This window comes from Engystomops pustulosus, chromosome 9 (genome assembly GCF_040894005.1).
Source record: "Engystomops pustulosus chromosome 9, aEngPut4.maternal, whole genome shotgun sequence".
Taxonomy (NCBI): Eukaryota; Metazoa; Chordata; class Amphibia; order Anura; family Leptodactylidae; genus Engystomops; species Engystomops pustulosus.
The window spans coordinates 63157352-63173903 of NC_092419.1; the positions used below are offsets into that span (position 1 = coordinate 63157352).

Consider the following 16552-nt stretch of genomic DNA (forward strand, 5'->3'; position numbering starts at 1 on the left):
TCAGATCGCAGCAGCGATGCAGCTTAAGGCTTGGCAAGTACCAGCATGGGAGACTGGCTGGGAATCCCAAGTTCTGGTGACTTTTTTGAACCTGAAAATTGTGTTAGTTTCTCTATGAGATAGTAAAAGAAGGTTCAAATTGAACAGCTGCTGTCAACGGCCATTCTAAGCTGAATATGCCTGCTCTCGTCAGATCGCAGCAGCAATGCAGCTTAAGGCTTGGCAAGTACCAGCATGGGAGACTGGCTGGGAATCCCAAGTTCCGTTGACCTTTTTGAACCTGAAAATTGTGTTAGTTTCTCTATGAGATAGTAAAAGAAGGTTCAAATTGGACAGCTGCTGTCAACGGCCATTCTAAGCTGAATGTGCGTGCTCTTGTCAGATCGCAGCAGCGATGCAGCTTAAGGCTTGGCAAGTACCAGCATGGGAGACTGGCTGGGAATCCCAAGTTCCGTTGACCTTTTTGAACCTGAAAATTGTGTTAGTTTCTCTATGAGATAGTAGAAGAAGGTTCAAATTGAACAACTGCTGTCAATGGCCATTCTAAGCTGAATGTGCCTGCTCTCGCCAGATCGCAGCAGCAATGCAGCTTAAGGCTTGGCAAGTACCAGCATGGGAGACTGGCTGGGAATCCCAAGTTCTGGTGACCTTTTTGAACCTGAAAATTGTGTTAGTTTCTATATAAGATAGTAGAAGAAGGTTCGAATTGAACAACTGCTATCAATGGCCATTCTAAGCTGAATGTGCCTGCTCTTGCCAGATCGCAGCAGCAATGCAGCTTAAGGCTTGGCAAGTACCAGCATGGGAGACTGGCTGGGAATCCCAAGTTCCGTTGCCCTTTTTGAACCTGAAAATTGTGTTAGTTTCTCTATGAGATAGTAAAAGAAGGTTCAAATTGAACAGCTGCTGTCAACGGCCATTCTAAGCTGAATGTGCGTGCTCTTGTCAGATCGCAGCAGCGATGCAGCTTAAGGCTTGGCAAGTACCAGCATGGGAGACTGGCTTGGAATCCCAAGTTCTGGTGACCTTTTTGAACCTGAAAATTGTGTTAGTTTCTATATGAGATAGTAGAAGAAGGTTCAAATTGAACAACTGCTGTCAATGGCCATTCTAAGCTGAATGTGCCTGCTCTCGTCAGATCGCAGCAGCAATGCAGCTTAAGGCTTGGCAAGTACCAGCATGGGAGACTGGCTTGGAATCCCAAGTTCCGTTGACCTTTTTGAACCTGAAAATTGTGTTAGTTTCTCTATGAGATAGTAAAAGAAGGTTCAAATTGAACAGCTGCTGTCAACGGCCATTCTAAGCTGAATGTGCCTGCTCTCGTCAGATCGCAGCAGCAATGCAGCTTAAGGCTTGGCAAGTACCAGCATGGGAGACTGGCTGGGAATCCCAAGTTCTGTTGACCTTTTTGAACCTGAAAATGTGTTAGTTTCTCTATGAGATAGTAAAAGAAGGTTCAAATTGAACAGCTGCTGTCAACGGCCATTCTAAGCTGAATGTGCGTGCTCTTGTCAGATCGCAGCAGCGATGCAGCTTAAGGCTTGGCAAGTACCAGCATGGGAGACTGGCTTGGAATCCCAAGTTCTGGTGACCTTTTTGAACCTGAAAATTGTGTTAGTTTCTCTATGAGATAGCAAAAGAAGGTTCAAATTGAACAGCTGCTGTCAACGGCCATTCTAAGCTGAATGTGCCTGCTCTTGTCAGATTGCAGCAGCAATGCAGCTTAAGGCTTGGCAAGTACCAGCATGGGAGACTGGCTTGGAATCCCAAGTTCTGGTGACCTTTTTGAACCTGAAAATTGTGTTAGTTTCTATATAAGATAGTAGAAGAAGGTTCAAATTGAACAACTGCTGTCAATGGCCATTCTAAGCTGAATGTGCCTGCTCTCGCCAGATCGCAGCAGCAATGCAGCTTAAGGCTTGGCAAGTACCAGCATGGGAGACTGGCTGGGAATCCCAAGTTCCGTTGCCCTTTTTGAACCTGAAAATTGTGTTAGTTTCTCTATGAGATAGTAAAAGAAGGTTCAATTTGAAATGCTGCTGTCAACGGCCATTCTAAGCTGAATGTGCGTGCTCTTGTCAGATCGCAGCAGCGATGCAGCTTAAGGCTTGGCAAGTTGCAGCATGGGAGACTGGCTGGGAATCCCAAGTTCTGTTGACGTTTTTGAACTTGAAAATTGTTTTGGTTTCTCTATGAGATAGTAAAAGAAGGTTCAATTTGAAATGATGCTGTCAACGGCCATTCTAAGCTGAATGTGCCTGCTCTTGTCAGATCGCAGCAGCAATGCAGCTTAAGGCTTGGCAAGTACCAGCATGGGAGACTGGCTGGGAATCCCAAGTTCCGTTGACCTTTTTGAACCTGAAAATTGTGTTAGTTTCTCTATGAGATAGTAAAAGAAGGTTCAAATTGAACAGCTTCTGTCAACGGCCATTCTAAGCTGAATGTGCGTGCTCTTGTCAGATCGCAGCAGCGATGCAGCTTAAGGCTTGGCAAGTACCAGCATGGGAGACTGGCTGGGAATCCCAAGTTCCGTTGACCTTTTTGAACCTGAAAATTGTGTTAGTTTCTCTATGAGATAGTAGAAGAAGGTTCAAATTGAACAACTGCTGTCAATGGCCATTCTAAGCTGAATGTGCCTGCTCTCGCCAGATCGCAGCAGCAATGCAGCTTAAGGCTTGGCAAGTACCAGCATGGGAGACTGGCTGGGAATCCCAAGTTCCGTTGCCCTTTTTGAACCTGAAAATTGTGTTAGTTTCTCTATGAGATAGTAAAAGAAGGTTCAAATTGAACAGCTGATGTCAACGGCCATTCTAAGCTGAATGTGCGTGCTCTTGTCAGATCGCAGCAGCGATGCAACTTAAGGCTTGGCAAGTACCAGCATGGGAGACTGACTGGGAATCCCAAGTTCTGGTGACTTTTTTGAACCTGAAAACTGTGTTAGTTTCTCTATGAGATAGTAGAAGAAGGTTCAAATTGAACAACTGCTGTCAACGGCCATTCTAAGCTGAATGTGTGTGCTCTTGTCAGATCGCAGCAGCAATGCAGCTTAAGGCTTGGCAAGTACCAGCATGGGAGACTGGCTTGGAATCCCAAGTTCTGGTGACCTTTTTGAACCTGAAAATTGTGTTAGTTTCTATATGAGATAGTAGAAGAAGGTTCAAATTGAACAACTGCTGTCAATGGCCATTCTAAGCTGAATGTGCCTGCTCTCGTCAGATCGCAGCAGCAATGCAGCTTAAGGCTTGGCAAGTACCAGCATGGGAGACTGGCTGGGAATCCCAAGTTCCGTTGACCTTTTTGAACCTGAAAATTGTGTTAGTTTCTCTATGAGATAGTAAAAGAAGGTTCAAATTGAACAGCTGCTGTCAACGGCCATTCTAAGCTGAATGTGCCTGCTCTCGTCAGATCGCAGCAGCAATGCAGCTTAAGGCTTGGCAAGTACCAGCATGGGAGACTGGCTGGGAATCCCAAGTTCTGTTGACCTTTTTGAACCTGAAAATGTGTTAGTTTCTCTATGAGATAGTAAAAGAAGGTTCAAATTGAACAGCTGCTGTCAACGGCCATTCTAAGCTGAATGTGCGTGCTCTTGTCAGATCGCAGCAGCGATGAAGCTTAAGGCTTGGCAAGTACCAGCATGGGAGACTGGCTTGGAATCCCAAGTTCTGGTGACCTTTTTGAACCTGAAAATTGTGTTAGTTTCTCTATGAGATAGCAAAAGAAGGTTCAAATTGAACAGCTGCTGTCAACGGCCATTCTAAGCTGAATGTGCCTGCTCTTGTCAGATTGCAGCAGCAATGCAGCTTAAGGCTTGGCAAGTACCAGCATGGGAGACTGGCTTGGAATCCCAAGTTCTGGTAACCTTTTTGAACCTGAAAATTGTGTTAGTTTCTATATAAGATAGTAGAAGAAGGTTCAAATTGAACAACTGCTGTCAATGGCAATTCTAAGCTGAATGTGCCGGCTCTCGCCAGATCGCAGCAGCAATGCAGCTTAAGGCTTGGCAAGTACCAGCATGGGAGACTGGCTGGGAATCCCAAGTTCCGTTGCCCTTTTTGAACCTGAAAATTGTGTTAGTTTCTCTATGAGATAGTAAAAGAAGGTTCAAATTGAACAGCTGCTGTCAACGGCCATTCTAAGCTGAATGTGCGTGCTCTTGTCAGATCGCAGCAGCGATGCAGCTTAAGGCTTGGCAAGTTCCAGCATGGGAGACTGGCTGGGAATCCCAAGTTCTGTTGACGTTTTTGAACTTGAAAATTGTTTTGGTTTCTCTATGAGATAGTAAAAGAAGGTTCAATTTGAAATGCTGCTGTCAACGGCCATTCTAAGCTGAATGTGCCTGCTCTTGTCAGATCGCAGCAGCAATGCAGCTTAAGGCTTGGCAAGTACCAGCATGGGAGACTGGCTGGGAATCCCAAGTTCCGTTGACCTTTTTGAACCTGAAAATTGTGTTAGTTTCTCTATGAGATAGTAAAAGAAGGTTCAAATTGAACAGCTTCTGTCAACGGCCATTCTAAGCTGAATGTGCGTGCTCTTGTCAGATCGCAGCAGCGATGCAGCTTAAGGCTTGGCAAGTACCAGCATGGGAGACTGGCTGGGAATCCCAAGTTCTGGTGACCTTTTTGAACCTGAAAATTGTGTTAGTTTCTCTATGAGATAGTAAAAGAAGGTTCAAATTGAACAGCTGCTGTCAACGGCCATTCTAAGCTGAATGTGCGTGCTCTTGTCAGATTGCAGCAGCGATGCAGCTTAAGGCTTGGCAAGTACCAGCATGGGAGACTGGCTTGGAATCCCAAGTTCTGGTGACCTTTTTGAACCTGAAAATTGTGTTAGTTTCTATATGAGATAGTAGAAGAAGGTTCAAATTGAACAACTGCTGTCAATGGCCATTCTAAGCTGAATGTGCCTGCTCTCGTCAGATCGCAGCAGCAATGCAGCTTAAGGCTTGGCAAGTACCAGCATGGGAGACTGGCTGGGAATCCCAAGTTCCGTTGACCTTTTTGAACCTGAAAATTGTGTTAGTTTCTCTATGAGATAGTAAAAGAAGGTTCAAATTGAACAGCTGCTGTCAACGGCCATTCTAAGCTGAATGTGCCTGCTCTCGTCAGATCGCAGCAGCAATGCAGCTTAAGGCTTGGCAAGTACCAGCATGGGAGACTGGCTGGGAATCCCAAGTTCTGTTGACCTTTTTGAACCTGAAAATGTGTTAGTTTCTCTATGAGATAGTAAAAGAAGGTTCAAATTGAACAGCTGCTGTCAACGGCCATTCTAAGCTGAATGTGCGTGCTCTTGTCAGATCGCAGCAGCGATGCAGCTTAAGGCTTGGCAAGTACCAGCATGGGAGACTGGCTTGGAATCCCAAGTTCTGGTGACCTTTTTGAACCTGAAAATTGTGTTAGTTTCTCTATGAGATAGCAAAAGAAGGTTCAAATTGAACAGCTGCTGTCAACGGCCATTCTAAGCTGAATGTGCCTGCTCTTGTCAGATTGCAGCAGCAATGCAGCTTAAGGCTTGGCAAGTACCAGCATGGGAGACTGGCTTGGAATCCCAAGTTCTGGTAACCTTTTTGAACCTGAAAATTGTGTTAGTTTCTATATAAGATAGTAGAAGAAGGTTCAAATTGAACAACTGCTGTCAATGGCCATTCTAAGCTGAATGTGCCGGCTCTCGCCAGATCGCAGCAGCAATGCAGCTTAAGGCTTGGCAAGTACCAGCATGGGAGACTGGCTGGGAATCCCAAGTTCCGTTGCCCTTTTTGAACCTGAAAATTGTGTTAGTTTCTCTATGAGATAGTAAAAGAAGGTTCAAATTGAACAGCTGCTGTCAACAGCCATTCTAAGCTGAATGTGCGTGCTCTTGTCAGATCGCAGCAGCGATGCAGCTTAAGGCTTGGCAAGTTCCAGCATGGGAGACTGGCTGGGAATCCCAAGTTCTGTTTACGTTTTTGAACTTGAAAATTGTTTTGGTTTCTCTATGAGATAGTAAAAGAAGGTTCAATTTGAAATGCTGCTGTCAACGGCCATTCTAAGCTGAATGTGCCTGCTCTTGTCAGATCGCAGCAGCAATGCAGCTTAAGGCTTGGCAAGTACCAGCATGGGAGACTGGCTGGGAATCCCAAGTTCCGTTGACCTTTTTGAACCTGAAAATTGTGTTAGTTTCTCTATGAGATAGTAAAAGAAGGTTCAAATTGAACAGCTTCTGTCAACGGCCATTCTAAGCTGAATGTGCGTGCTCTTGTCAGATCGCAGCAGCGATGCAGCTTAAGGCTTGGCAAGTACCAGCATGGGAGACTGGCTGGGAATCCCAAGTTCTGGTGACTTTTTTGAACCTGAAAATTGTGTTAGTTTCTCTATGAGATAGTAAAAGAAGGTTCAAATTGAACAGCTGCTGTCAACGGCCATTCTAAGCTGAATATGCCTGCTCTCGTCAGATCGCAGCAGCAATGCAGCTTAAGGCTTGGCAAGTACCAGCATGGGAGACTGGCTGGGAATCCCAAGTTCCGTTGACCTTTTTGAACCTGAAAATTGTGTTAGTTTCTCTATGAGATAGTAAAAGAAGGTTCAAATTGGACAGCTGCTGTCAACGGCCATTCTAAGCTGAATGTGCGTGCTCTTGTCAGATCGCAGCAGCGATGCAGCTTAAGGCTTGGCAAGTACCAGCATGGGAGACTGGCTGGGAATCCCAAGTTCCGTTGACCTTTTTGAACCTGAAAATTGTGTTAGTTTCTCTATGAGATAGTAGAAGAAGGTTCAAATTGAACAACTGCTGTCAATGGCCATTCTAAGCTGAATGTGCCTGCTCTCGCCAGATCGCAGCAGCAATGCAGCTTAAGGCTTGGCAAGTACCAGCATGGGAGACTGGCTGGGAATCCCAAGTTCTGGTGACCTTTTTGAACCTGAAAATTGTGTTAGTTTCTATATAAGATAGTAGAAGAAGGTTCGAATTGAACAACTGCTATCAATGGCCATTCTAAGCTGAATGTGCCTGCTCTCGCCAGATCGCAGCAGCAATGCAGCTTAAGGCTTGGCAAGTACCAGCATGGGAGACTGGCTGGGAATCCCAAGTTCCGTTGCCCTTTTTGAACCTGAAAATTGTGTTAGTTTCTCTATGAGATAGTAAAAGAAGGTTCAAATTGAACAGCTGTTGTCAACGGCCATTCTAAGCTGAATGTGCGTGCTCTTGTCAGATCGCAGCAGCGATGCAGCTTAAGGCTTGGCAAGTACCAGCATGGGAGACTGGCTTGGAATCCCAAGTTCTGGTGACCTTTTTGAACCTGAAAATTGTGTTAGTTTCTATATGAGATAGTAGAAGAAGGTTCAAATTGAACAACTGCTGTCAATGGCCATTCTAAGCTGAATGTGCCTGCTCTCGTCAGATCGCAGCAGCAATGCAGCTTAAGGCTTGGCAAGTACCAGCATGGGAGACTGGCTTGGAATCCCAAGTTCCGTTGACCTTTTTGAACCTGAAAATTGTGTTAGTTTCTCTATGAGATAGTAAAAGAAGGTTCAAATTGAACAGCTGCTGTCAACGGCCATTCTAAGCTGAATGTGCCTGCTCTCGTCAGATCGCAGCAGCAATGCAGCTTAAGGCTTGGCAAGTACCAGCATGGGAGACTGGCTGGGAATCCCAAGTTCTGTTGACCTTTTTGAACCTGAAAATGTGTTAGTTTCTCTATGACATAGTAAAAGAAGGTTCAAATTGAACAGATGCTGTCAACGGCCATTCTAAGCTGAATGTGCGTGCTCTTGTCAGATCGCAGCAGCGATGCAGCTTAAGGCTTGGCAAGTACCAGCATGGGAGACTGGCTTGGAATCCCAAGTTCTGGTGACCTTTTTGAACCTGAAAATTGTGTTAGTTTCTCTATGAGATAGCAAAAGAAGGTTCAAATTGAACAGCTGCTGTCAACGGCCATTCTAAGCTGAATGTGCCTGCTCTTGTCAGATTGCAGCAGCAATGCAGCTTAAGGCTTGGCAAGTACCAGCATGGGAGACTGGCTTGGAATCCCAAGTTCTGGTGACCTTTTTGAACCTGAAAATTGTGTTAGTTTCTATATAAGATAGTAGAAGAAGGTTCAAATTGAACAACTGCTGTCAATGGCCATTCTAAGCTGAATGTGCCTGCTCTCGCCAGATCGCAGCAGCAATGCAGCTTAAGGCTTGGCAAGTACCAGCATGGGAGACTGGCTGGGAATCCCAAGTTCCGTTGCCCTTTTTGAACCTGAAAATTGTGTTAGTTTCTCTATGAGATAGTAAAAGAAGGTTCAATTTGAAATGCTGCTGTCAACGGCCATTCTAAGCTGAATGTGCGTGCTCTTGTCAGATCGCAGCAGCGATGCAGCTTAAGGCTTGGCAAGTTGCAGCATGGGAGACTGGCTGGGAATCCCAAGTTCTGTTGACGTTTTTGAACTTGAAAATTGTTTTGGTTTCTCTATGAGATAGTAAAAGAAGGTTCAATTTGAAATGATGCTGTCAACGGCCATTCTAAGCTGAATGTGCCTGCTCTTGTCAGATCGCAGCAGCAATGCAGCTTAAGGCTTGGCAAGTACCAGCATGGGAGACTGGCTGGGAATCCCAAGTTCCGTTGACCTTTTTGAACCTGAAAATTGTGTTAGTTTCTCTATGAGATAGTAAAAGAAGGTTCAAATTGAACAGCTTTCTGTCAACGGCCATTCTAAGCTGAATGTGCGTGCTCTTGTCAGATCGCAGCAGCGATGCAGCTTAAGGCTTGGCAAGTACCAGCATGGGAGACTGGCTGGGAATCCCAAGTTCCGTTGACCTTTTTGAACCTGAAAATTGTGTTAGTTTCTCTATGAGATAGTAGAAGAAGGTTCAAATTGAACAACTGCTGTCAATGGCCATTCTAAGCTGAATGTGCCTGCTCTCGCCAGATCGCAGCAGCAATGCAGCTTAAGGCTTGGCAAGTACCAGCATGGGAGACTGGCTGGGAATCCCAAGTTCCGTTGCCCTTTTTGAACCTGAAAATTGTGTTAGTTTCTCTATGAGATAGTAAAAGAAGGTTCAAATTGAACAGCTGATGTCAACGGCCATTCTAAGCTGAATGTGCGTGCTCTTGTCAGATCGCAGCAGCGATGCAACTTAAGGCTTGGCAAGTACCAGCATGGGAGACTGGCTGGGAATCCCAAGTTCTGGTGACTTTTTTGAACCTGAAAACTGTGTTAGTTTCTCTATGAGATAGTAGAAGAAGGTTCAAATTGAACAACTGCTGTCAACGGCCATTCTAAGCTGAATGTGTGTGCTCTTGTCAGATCGCAGCAGCGATGCAGCTTAAGGCTTGGCAAGTACCAGCATGGGAGACTGGCTGGGAATCCCAAGTTCTGTGGACCTTTTTGAACCTGAAAATTGTGTTAGTTTCTCTATGAGATAGTAAAAGAAGGTTCAAATTGAACAGCTGCTGTCAACGGCCATTCTAAGCTGAATGTGCGTGCTCTTGTCAGATTGCAGCAGCGATGCAGCTTAAGGCTTGGCAAGTACCAGCATGGGAGACTGGCTTGGAATCCCAAGTTCTGGTGACCTTTTTGAACCTGAAAATTGTGTTAGTTTCTATATGAGATAGTAGAAGAAGGTTCAAATTGAACAACTGCTGTCAATGGCCATTCTAAGCTGAATGTGCCTGCTCTCGTCAGATCGCAGCAGCAATGCAGCTTAAGGCTTGGCAAGTACCAGCATGGGAGACTGGCTGGGAATCCCAAGTTCCGTTGACCTTTTTGAACCTGAAAATTGTGTTAGTTTCTCTATGAGATAGTAAAAGAAGGTTCAAATTGAACAGCTGCTGTCAACGGCCATTCTAAGCTGAATGTGCCTGCTCTCGTCAGATCGCAGCAGCAATGCAGCTTAAGGCTTGGCAAGTACCAGCATGGGAGACTGGCTGGGAATCCCAAGTTCTGTTGACCTTTTTGAACCTGAAAATGTGTTAGTTTCTCTATGAGATAGTAAAAGAAGGTTCAAATTGAACAGCTGCTGTCAATGGCCATTCTAAGCTGAATGTGCGTGCTCTTGTCAGATCGCAGCAGCGATGAAGCTTAAGGCTTGGCAAGTACCAGCATGGGAGACTGGCTTGGAATCCCAAGTTCTGGTGACCTTTTTGAACCTGAAAATTGTGTTAGTTTCTCTATGAGATAGCAAAAGAAGGTTCAAATTGAACAGCTGCTGTCAACGGCCATTCTAAGCTGAATGTGCCTGCTCTTGTCAGATTGCAGCAGCAATGCAGCTTAAGGCTTGGCAAGTACCAGCATGGGAGACTGGCTTGGAATCCCAAGTTCTGGTAACCTTTTTGAACCTGAAAATTGTGTTAGTTTCTATATAAGATAGTAGAAGAAGGTTCAAATTGAACAACTGCTGTCAATGGCAATTCTAAGCTGAATGTGCCGGCTCTCGCCAGATCGCAGCAGCAATGCAGCTTAAGGCTTGGCAAGTACCAGCATGGGAGACTGGCTGGGAATCCCAAGTTCCGTTGCCCTTTTTGAACCTGAAAATTGTGTTAGTTTCTCTATGAGATAGTAAAAGAAGGTTCAAATTGAACAGCTGCTGTCAACGGCCATTCTAAGCTGAATGTGCGTGCTCTTGTCAGATCGCAGCAGCGATGCAGCTTAAGGCTTGGCAAGTTCCAGCATGGGTGACTGGCTGGGAATCCCAAGTTCTGTTGACGTTTTTGAACTTGAAAATTGTTTTGGTTTCTCTATGAGATAGTAAAAGAAGGTTCAATTTGAAATGCTGCTGTCAACGGCCATTCTAAGCTGAATGTGCCTGCTCTTGTCAGATCGCAGCAGCAATGCAGCTTAAGGCTTGGCAAGTACCAGCATGGGAGACTGGCTGGGAATCCCAAGTTCCGTTGACCTTTTTGAACCTGAAAATTGTGTTAGTTTCTCTATGAGATAGTAAAAGAAGGTTCAAATTGAACAGCTTCTGTCAACGGCCATTCTAAGCTGAATGTGCGTGCTCTTGTCAGATCGCAGCAGCGATGCAGCTTAAGGCTTGGCAAGTACCAGCATGGGAGACTGGCTGGGAATCCCAAGTTCTGGTGACTTTTTTGAACCTGAAAATTGTGTTAGTTTCTCTATGAGATAGTAAAAGAAGGTTCAAATTGAACAGCTGCTGTCAACGGCCATTCTAAGCTGAATATGCCTGCTCTCGTCAGATCGCAGCAGCAATGCAGCTTAAGGCTTGGCAAGTACCAGCATGGGAGACTGGCTGGGAATCCCAAGTTCCGTTGACCTTTTTGAACCTGAAAATTGTGTTAGTTTCTCTATGAGATAGTAGAAGAAGGTTCGAATTGAACAACTGCTATCAATGGCCATTCTAAGCTGAATGTGCCTGCTCTCGCCAGATCGCAGCAGCAATGCAGCTTAAGGCTTGGCAAGTACCAGCATGGGAGACTGGCTGGGAATCCCAAGTTCCGTTGCCCTTTTTGAACCTGAAAATTGTGTTAGTTTCTCTATGAGATAGTAAAAGAAGGTTCAAATTGAACAGCTGCTGTCAACGGCCATTCTAAGCTGAATGTGCGTGCTCTTGTCAGATCGCAGCAGCGATGCAGCTTAAGGCTTGGCAAGTACCAGCATGGGAGACTGGCTTGGAATCCCAAGTTCTGGTGACCTTTTTGAACCTGAAAATTGTGTTAGTTTCTATATGAGATAGTAGAAGAAGGTTCAAATTGAACAACTGCTGTCAATGGCCATTCTAAGCTGAATGTGCCTGCTCTCGTCAGATCGCAGCAGCAATGCAGCTTAAGGCTTGGCAAGTACCAGCATGGGAGACTGGCTGGGAATGCCAAGTTCCGTTGACCTTTTTGAACCTGAAAATTGTGTTAGTTTCTCTATGAGATAGTAAAAGAAGGTTCAAATTGAACAGCTGCTGTCAACGGCCATTCTAAGCTGAATGTGCCTGCTCTCGTCAGATCGCAGCAGCAATGCAGCTTAAGGCTTGGCAAGTACCAGCATGGGAGACTGGCTAGAAATCCCAAGTTCTGTTGACCTTTTTGAACCTGAAAATGTGTTAGTTTCTCTATGAGATAGTAAAAGAAGGTTCAAATTGAACAGCTGCTGTCAACGGCCATTCTAAGCTGAATGTGCGTGCTCTTGTCAGATCGCAGCAGCGATGCAGCTTAAGGCTTGGCAAGTACCAGCATGGGAGACTGGCTTGGAATCCCAAGTTCTGGTGACCTTTTTGAACCTGAAAATTGTGTTAGTTTCTCTATGAGATAGCAAAAGAAGGTTCAAATTGAACAGCTGCTGTCAACGGCCATTCTAAGCTGAATGTGCCTGCTCTTGTCAGATTGCAGCAGCGATGCAGCTTACGGCTTGGCAAGTACCAGCATGGGAGACTGGCTTGGAATCCCAAGTTCTGGTGACCTTTTTGAACCTGAAAATTGTGTTAGTTTCTATATAAGATAGTAGAAGAAGGTTCAAATTGAACAACTGCTGTCAATGGCCATTCTAAGCTGAATGTGCCTGCTCTAGCCAGATCGCAGCAGCAATGCAGCTTAAGGCTTGGCAAGTACCAGCATGGGAGACTGGCTGGGAATCCCAAGTTCCGTTGCCCTTTTTGAACCTGAAAATTGTGTTAGTTTCTCTATGAGATAGTAAAAGAACTTTCAAATTGAACAGCTGCTGTCAACGGCCATTCTAAGCTGAATGTGCCTGCTCTTGTCAGATCGCAGCAGCGATGCAGCTTAAGGCTTGGCAAGTACCAGCATGGGAGACTGGCTTGGAATCCCAAGTTCTGGTGACCTTTTTGAACCTGAAAATTGTGTTAGTTTCTATATGAGATAGTAGAAGAAGGTTCAAATTGAACAACTGCTGTCAATGGCCATTCTAAGCTGAATGTGCCTCCTCTCGTCAGATCGCAGCAGCAATGCAGCTTAAGGCTTGGCAAGTACCAGCATGGGAGACTGGCTGGGAATCCCAAGTTCTGTTGACCTTTATGAACCTGAAAATTGTGTTAGTTTTTCTATGAGATAGTAAAAGAAGGTTCAATTTGAACAGCTGCTGTCAACGGCCATTCTAAGCTGAATGTGCGTGCTCTTGTCAGATCGCAGCAGCGATGCAGCTTAAGGCTTGGCAAGTACCAGCATGGGAGACTGGCTGGGAATCCCAAGTTCTGGTGACTTTTTTGAACCTGAAAACTGTGTTAGTTTCTCTATGAGATAGTAGAAGAAGGTTCAAATTGAACAACTGCTGTCAACGGCCATTCTAAGCTGAATGTGTGTGCTCTTGTCAGATCGCAGCAGCGATGCAGCTTAAGGCTTGGCAAGTACCAGCATGGGAGACTGGCTTGGAATCCCAAGTTCTGGTGACCTTTTTGAACCTGAAAATTGTGTTATTTTCTATATGAGATAGTAGAAGAAGGTTCAAATTGAACAACTGCTGTCAATGGCCATTCTAAGCTGAATGTGCCTGCTCTCGTCAGATCGCAGCAGCAATGCAGCTTAAGGCTTGGCAAGTACCAGCATGGGAGACTGGCTGGGAATCCCAAGTTCCGTTGACCTTTTTGAACCTGAAAATTGTGTTAGTTTCTCATTGAGATAGTAAAAGAAGGTTCAAATTGAACAGCTGCTGTCAACGGCCATTCTAAGCTGAATGTGCCTGCTCTCGTCAGATCGCAGCAGCAATGCAGCTTAAGGCTTGGCAAGTACCAGCATGGGAGACTGGCTGGGAATCCCAAGTTCTGTTGACCTTTTTGAACCTGAAAATGTGTTAGTTTCTCTATGAGATAGTAAAAGAAGGTTCAAATTGAACAGCTGCTGTCAACGGCCATTCTAAGCTGAATGTGCGTGCTCTTGTCAGATCGCAGCAGCAATGCAGCTTAAGGCTTGGCAAGTACCAGCATGGGAGACTGGCTTCGAATCCAATATTCTGGTGACCTTTTTGAACCTGAAAATTGTGTTAGTTTCTCTATGAGATAGCAAAAGAAGGTTCAAATTGAACAGCTGCTGTCAATGGCCATTCTAAGCTGAATGTGCCTGCTCTCGCCAGATCGCAGCAGCAATGCAGCATAAGGCTTGGCAAGTACCAGCATGGGAGACTGGCTGGGAATCCCAAGTTCCGTTGCCCTTTTTGAACCTGAAAATTGTGTTAGTTTCTCTATGAGATAGTAAAAGAAGGTTCAAATTGAACAGCTGCTGTCAACGGCCATTCTAAGCTGAATGTGCGTGCTCTTGTCAGATCGCAGCAGCGATGCAGCTTAAGGCTTGGCAAGTACCAGCATGGGAGACTGGCTTGGAATCCCAAGTTCTGGTGACCTTTTTGAACCTGAAAATTGTGTTAGTTTCTATATGAGATAGTAGAAGAAGGTTCAAATTGAACAACTGCTGTCAATGGCCATTCTAAGCTGAATGTGCCTGCTCTAGTCAGATCGCAGCAGCAATGCAGCTTAAGGCTTGGCAAGTACCAGCATGGGAGACTGGCTGGGAATCCCAAGTTCCGTTGACCTTTTTGATCCTGAAAATTGTGTTAGTTTCTCTATGAGATAGAAAAAGAAGGTTCAAATTGAACAGCTGCTGTCAACGGCCATTCTAAGCTGAATGTGCCTGCTCTCGTCAGATCGCAGCAGCGATGCAGCTTAAGGCTTGGCAAGTACCAGCATGGGAGACTGGCTTGGAATCCCAAGTTCTGGTGACCTTTTTGAACCTGAAAATTGTGTTAGTTTCTCTATGAGATAGCAAAAGAAGGTTCAAATTGAACAGCTGCTGTCAATGGCCATTCTAAGCTGAATGTGCCTGCTCTCGTCAGATCGCAGGAGCAATGCAGCTTAAGGCTTGGCAAGTACCAGCATGGGAGACTGGCTGGGAATCCCAAGTTCCGTTGACCTTTTTGAACCTGAAAATTGTGTTAGTTTCTCTATGAGATAGTAGAAGAAGGTTCAAATTGAACAACTGCTGTCAACGGCCATTCTAAGCTGAATGTGTGTGCTCTTTTCAGATCGCAGCAGCGATGCAGCTTACGGCTTGGCAAGTACCAGCATGGGAGACTGGCTGGGAATCCCAAGTTCTGTTGACCTTTTTGAACCTGAAAATTGTGTTAGTTTCTCTATGAGATAGTAAAAGAAGGTTCAAATTGAATAGTTGCTGTCAACGGCAATTCTAAGCTGAATGTGCCTGCTCTCGTCAGATTGCAGCAGCAATGCAGCTTAAGGCTTGGCAAGTACCAGCATGGGAGTCTGGCTGGGAATCCCAAGTTCCGTTGACCATTTTGAACCTGAAAATTGTGTTAGTTTCTCTATGAGATAGCAAAAGAAGGTTCAAATTGAACAGCTGCTGTCAACAGCCATTCTAAGCTGAATTTGCCTGCTCTCGTCAGATCGCAGCAGCAATGCAACTTAAGGCTTGGCAAGTACCAGCATGGGAGACTGGCTGGGAATTCCAAGTTCCGTTGACCTTTTTGAACCTGAAAATGTGTTAGTTTCTCTATGAGATAGTAAAAGAAGGTTCAAATTGAACAGCTGCTGTCAACGGCCATTCTAAGCTGAATGCGCTGCTCTCGTCAGATCGCAGCAGCAATGCAGCTTAAGGCTTGGCAAGTACCAGCATGGGAGACTGGCTGGGAATCCCAAGTTCCGTTGACCTTTTTGAACCTGAAAATTGTGTTAGTTTCTCATTGAGATAGTAAAAGAAGGTTCAAATTGAACAGCTGCTGTCAACGGCCATTCTAAGCTGAATGTGCCTGCTCTCGTCAGATCGCAGCAGCAATGCAGCTTAAGGCTTGGCAAGTACCAGCATGGGAGACTGGCTGGGAATCCCAAGTTCTGTTGACCTTTTTGAACCTGAAAATGTGTTAGTTTCTCTATGAGATAGTAAAAGAAGGTTCAAATTGAACAGCTGCTGTCAACGGCCATTCTAAGCTGAATGTGCGTGCTCTTGTCAGATCGCAGCAGCAATGCAGCTTAAGGCTTGCCAAGTACCAGCATGGGAGACTGGCTTCGAATCCAATATTCTGGTGACCTTTTTGAACCTGAAAATTGTGTTAGTTTCTCTATGAGATAGCAAAAGAAGGTTCAAATTGAACAGCTGCTGTCAACGGCCATTCTAAGCTGAATGTGCCTGCTCTTGTCAGATTGCAGCAGCAATGCAGCTTAAGGCTTGGCAAGTACCAGCATGGGAGACTGGCTTGGAATCCCAAGTTCTGGTGACCTTTTTGAACCTGAAAATTGTGTTAGTTTCTATATGAGATAGTAGAAGAAGGTTCAAATTGAACAACTGCTGTCAATGGCCATTCTAAGCTGAATGTGCCTGCTCTCGTCAGATCGCAGCAGCAATGCAGCTTAAGGCTTGGCAAGTACCAGCATGGGAGACTGGCTGGGAATCCCAAGTTCCGTTGACCTTTTTGAACCTGAAAATTGTGTTAGTTTCTCTATGAGATAGCAAAAGAAGGTTCAAATTGAACAGCTGCTGTCAACGGCCATTCTAAGCTGAATGTGCCTGCTCTCGTCAGATCGAAGCAGCAATGCAGCTTAAGGCTTGGCAAGTACCAGCATGGGAGACTGGCTGGGAATCCCAAGTTCTGTTGACCTTTATGAACCTGAAAATTGTGTTAGTTTCTCTATGA

The 16552-nt window shown here is 45.2% G+C and overlaps 33 pseudogenes; all 33 read left to right on the forward strand.

The window, feature by feature from the left end:
- Positions 1–152: 152 nt before the first annotated feature.
- Positions 153–271, forward strand: LOC140081581 (5S ribosomal RNA; annotated as a pseudogene).
- Positions 272–341: 70 nt separating this feature from the next.
- Positions 342–460, forward strand: LOC140095892 (5S ribosomal RNA; annotated as a pseudogene).
- Positions 461–1097: 637 nt separating this feature from the next.
- LOC140090206 (5S ribosomal RNA) lies at positions 1098–1216 on the forward strand (annotated as a pseudogene).
- A 70-nt stretch (positions 1217–1286) lies between these two features.
- LOC140079142 (5S ribosomal RNA) lies at positions 1287–1405 on the forward strand (annotated as a pseudogene).
- Positions 1406–2230: 825 nt separating this feature from the next.
- LOC140088877 (5S ribosomal RNA) lies at positions 2231–2349 on the forward strand (annotated as a pseudogene).
- Positions 2350–2419: 70 nt separating this feature from the next.
- LOC140095893 (5S ribosomal RNA) lies at positions 2420–2538 on the forward strand (annotated as a pseudogene).
- Positions 2539–3175: 637 nt separating this feature from the next.
- On the forward strand, positions 3176–3294 carry LOC140082663 (5S ribosomal RNA; annotated as a pseudogene).
- A 70-nt stretch (positions 3295–3364) lies between these two features.
- Positions 3365–3483, forward strand: LOC140079143 (5S ribosomal RNA; annotated as a pseudogene).
- An 825-nt stretch (positions 3484–4308) lies between these two features.
- On the forward strand, positions 4309–4427 carry LOC140088879 (5S ribosomal RNA; annotated as a pseudogene).
- A 448-nt stretch (positions 4428–4875) lies between these two features.
- LOC140082664 (5S ribosomal RNA) lies at positions 4876–4994 on the forward strand (annotated as a pseudogene).
- A 70-nt stretch (positions 4995–5064) lies between these two features.
- On the forward strand, positions 5065–5183 carry LOC140079144 (5S ribosomal RNA; annotated as a pseudogene).
- An 825-nt stretch (positions 5184–6008) lies between these two features.
- On the forward strand, positions 6009–6127 carry LOC140088880 (5S ribosomal RNA; annotated as a pseudogene).
- Positions 6128–6386: 259 nt separating this feature from the next.
- Positions 6387–6505, forward strand: LOC140081582 (5S ribosomal RNA; annotated as a pseudogene).
- Positions 6506–6575: 70 nt separating this feature from the next.
- On the forward strand, positions 6576–6694 carry LOC140095894 (5S ribosomal RNA; annotated as a pseudogene).
- Positions 6695–7331: 637 nt separating this feature from the next.
- Positions 7332–7450, forward strand: LOC140090207 (5S ribosomal RNA; annotated as a pseudogene).
- A 70-nt stretch (positions 7451–7520) lies between these two features.
- LOC140079146 (5S ribosomal RNA) lies at positions 7521–7639 on the forward strand (annotated as a pseudogene).
- An 825-nt stretch (positions 7640–8464) lies between these two features.
- On the forward strand, positions 8465–8583 carry LOC140088881 (5S ribosomal RNA; annotated as a pseudogene).
- A 71-nt stretch (positions 8584–8654) lies between these two features.
- LOC140095895 (5S ribosomal RNA) lies at positions 8655–8773 on the forward strand (annotated as a pseudogene).
- An 826-nt stretch (positions 8774–9599) lies between these two features.
- Positions 9600–9718, forward strand: LOC140082665 (5S ribosomal RNA; annotated as a pseudogene).
- Positions 9719–9788: 70 nt separating this feature from the next.
- Positions 9789–9907, forward strand: LOC140079147 (5S ribosomal RNA; annotated as a pseudogene).
- An 825-nt stretch (positions 9908–10732) lies between these two features.
- Positions 10733–10851, forward strand: LOC140088882 (5S ribosomal RNA; annotated as a pseudogene).
- A 259-nt stretch (positions 10852–11110) lies between these two features.
- Positions 11111–11229, forward strand: LOC140081583 (5S ribosomal RNA; annotated as a pseudogene).
- A 448-nt stretch (positions 11230–11677) lies between these two features.
- LOC140084632 (5S ribosomal RNA) lies at positions 11678–11796 on the forward strand (annotated as a pseudogene).
- Positions 11797–11866: 70 nt separating this feature from the next.
- Positions 11867–11985, forward strand: LOC140095632 (5S ribosomal RNA; annotated as a pseudogene).
- Positions 11986–13377: 1392 nt separating this feature from the next.
- LOC140082667 (5S ribosomal RNA) lies at positions 13378–13496 on the forward strand (annotated as a pseudogene).
- A 70-nt stretch (positions 13497–13566) lies between these two features.
- LOC140079148 (5S ribosomal RNA) lies at positions 13567–13685 on the forward strand (annotated as a pseudogene).
- A 636-nt stretch (positions 13686–14321) lies between these two features.
- Positions 14322–14440, forward strand: LOC140094594 (5S ribosomal RNA; annotated as a pseudogene).
- A 259-nt stretch (positions 14441–14699) lies between these two features.
- On the forward strand, positions 14700–14818 carry LOC140084999 (5S ribosomal RNA; annotated as a pseudogene).
- Positions 14819–15077: 259 nt separating this feature from the next.
- On the forward strand, positions 15078–15196 carry LOC140097474 (5S ribosomal RNA; annotated as a pseudogene).
- Positions 15197–15454: 258 nt separating this feature from the next.
- LOC140092249 (5S ribosomal RNA) lies at positions 15455–15572 on the forward strand (annotated as a pseudogene).
- Positions 15573–15642: 70 nt separating this feature from the next.
- Positions 15643–15761, forward strand: LOC140079149 (5S ribosomal RNA; annotated as a pseudogene).
- A 447-nt stretch (positions 15762–16208) lies between these two features.
- On the forward strand, positions 16209–16327 carry LOC140082668 (5S ribosomal RNA; annotated as a pseudogene).
- Positions 16328–16397: 70 nt separating this feature from the next.
- Positions 16398–16516, forward strand: LOC140095558 (5S ribosomal RNA; annotated as a pseudogene).
- The last annotated feature ends 36 nt before the right edge of the window (positions 16517–16552 follow it).